Source organism: Bos taurus, chromosome 9 (assembly GCF_002263795.3).
Source record: "Bos taurus isolate L1 Dominette 01449 registration number 42190680 breed Hereford chromosome 9, ARS-UCD2.0, whole genome shotgun sequence".
Taxonomy (NCBI): Eukaryota; Metazoa; Chordata; class Mammalia; order Artiodactyla; family Bovidae; genus Bos; species Bos taurus.
The window spans coordinates 35,222,196-35,225,012 of record NC_037336.1 but is presented as its reverse complement, the minus strand read 5'-3'; positions in this window follow the sequence as shown (position 1 = coordinate 35,225,012).

Below are 2,817 nucleotides of genomic sequence, written 5' to 3'. Positions count from 1 at the left end.
AAGAATAATGACTTTCTTAAAGAATTAATAAACATGCCATTTTCTACCATTTCCTTCATTTTATATTGAAAGTTTGCATTTGTATTCAGTATTTCAGCTTCTTGAAAAGAAGATTTATAAATATTGTAACTTTTGAAGTGCCTTCCAATATAAACTGTTACTAAATATTTCCACATTGCTTGTAATCCAGATCCCCCTCTATTTAGCCCTCTTAACTATGATAGGTGGGCTTCCTCGTGGCTCAGATGCTGATGAATCTGCTTGCAATGCAGGAGACCCAGGTTTGATCCCTGGGTTGGGAAGATCCCCTGGAGGAGGAAATGGCAACCCCTCCAGTATACTTCCCTGGTGGCTCAGACGGTAAAGCGTCTGTCTACAATGTGGAAGACCCAGGTTTGAGCCCTGGGTTGGGAAGATCCCCTGGAGAAGGAAATGGCAATCCACTCCAGTACTATTGCCTGGAAAATCCCATGGACAGAGGAGCCTGGTAGGCTATAGTCTGTGGGGTCGCAAAGACTCGGATATGACTGAGCGACTTCACTTTCTTTCCAGTATTCTTGCCTGGAAAATCCTATGGACAGAGGAGCCTGGTAGGCTATAGTTCATGGGGTCGCAAAGAGTTGGACACAACTGAGTGAATAGGAGCCTCTGAGTCAGTTTTTCCCAAAGGCAGCATGCCATAAATATGCCCTTCACTGTCATTTGAACTAGGTACTATAAACTTGGAATTGAGTTTGGTTCAAAACTATTTCTATATTTCCACTAGGTAAATAAAGTTGAGTTTGTACCTCTTGCCCTCATGAGAAAGTGAGTTTTGTTATTTTACTGCCCATCTTACTAGGGCAAAATACTTCTCAGTAGAAGGCTCCTCTACTTAATTCTACCGATGGACCCTAAGGACACGTCCTGACAGACTGAATAAATCCTACAGACAGGATTAGCTGGGGAGACAATCTTCTGTGTCTGGGGAGATATTTTCCAAGAAAGAAAAGCCCTCTCTCCCCAACAGGAGATTCCCCTGACACTAAGAATCTAGGCTAGCCTGTGACATTTCTCCTCACGTTTCTCCCATGGAGGGGCAGCTAGAGTTGGGGTGTTCAGCTATAAGAAAGCTCACAGCAGGCAGTTTGGGCTGGTTAACCCACAGACCATGGAGCAAATGCTTTCTCTCAGGTTCTGGCCCTGATCTCTGCCCAGACTCCAGTGAGTATGACTCCTGAGATTTAGGGTGGAACATTTGAGCACAATTTAACAGATTCCACTCATAATCAAATGTCATGCTGGGTTTTTTGTCTCCATTTTACATGTCTTTAAGAGATCTTCTGGGGTATGCCACAGCAATAATCCAGTATTTGTAGTGCTCCAGAGAAAAGGCCTTAGACATCCCCCAGGAAAAAACGGCATTTGACTTTTTTTGATAACAGCTTATTAAAAATATTCCTTTAGAGTATATTTTCACAATATTTTTGATATATGCTCTTATCCATTCCTGTAATTGCCCCAATATTTTTGGAACAAAGCTTGATGCAAGCTACAATATAGTTTTAAGCAAGTATTTGCCAGAATTTTCTAACATAAAAGCAATATATTTACTAATTTCATGAGCTCTAACCAAAACTGATCTTCTCTAAAAAAAAAGTCCATAGATCCCCACCCTGACTGATCTCTCCATTCATCCTCTGCTCTCCTGTAACAATCTTTAAAAAGTCAATTTATTTGACAATTAATTGTATGTACCTTGTGACAGTTCTTAAATTTACGTATTAACTGTTATTTAGAAATTATCAAAGAATGTTCAAGCTACAGTATAACTGCATTCATTTCACATGCTAGCAAAATAATGCTCAAAATTCTCCATGCTAGGCTTCTACAGTATGTGAACTGAGAAATTCCAGTTGTACAAGCTGGATTGGGCTTCCCAGGTAGCTCCATGGTAAAGAATCTGCCTGCCAATTGCCTTGTATGAAATGCAACAGACTTGGGTTTGATCCCTGGGTTGGGAAGATCCCCTGAAGAAGGAAAATGGCAACCTACTTGACTATTCTTACCTGGAAAATTCCATGGACAGACGAGCATGGAGGGCTACAGTACTTGGGGTCACAAAAGGGTGGGACATGACTGAGAACAGCACAGCACAAGTTGGATTGAGAAAAAGCAGAAGAATCAGAGATCAAATTGCCAACATCTGTTGGATCATAGCAAAAGTTAGAAAATTATAGAAAAAACATCTGCTTCTGCTTCATTGACTACACTAAAGGCTTTGACTGTATATATCACAACAAACTGTGGAAAATTCTTCAAGAGCTGGGAATACCAGACCACCTTACCTACCTCCTGTGAAACCTGTATGCAGGTCAAGAAGCAACAGTTAGAACCAGACATGGAACAGACTGGTTCCAAATTGGGAAAGGACTATGACAAAGCTGTATTTTGTCACCCTGCATATTTAACTTATATTCAGAATATATCATGTGAAATGCCAGGCTGAATGAGGCACAGCTGGAATCAAGATTGCTGGGAGAAATATCAATAACCTCAGATATGCATATGATAACACCCTGAAGGCAGAAAGCAAAAAGGAATTAAAGAGCCTCTTGATGAAGGTGAAAGAGGAGAGTGAAAATCTGGCTTAAAACTCAACATTCAAAAAACTAAGATCATCACATCTAGTCCCATCACTTCATGGCAAATAGATGGGGAAGCAATGGAAACAGTGGCAGACTTTATTTTCTTGGGCTGCAAAACCACTGCAGATGGTGACTGCAGCCATGAAATTAAAAGACACTTACTCCTTGGAAGAAAAGCTATGACTAACCT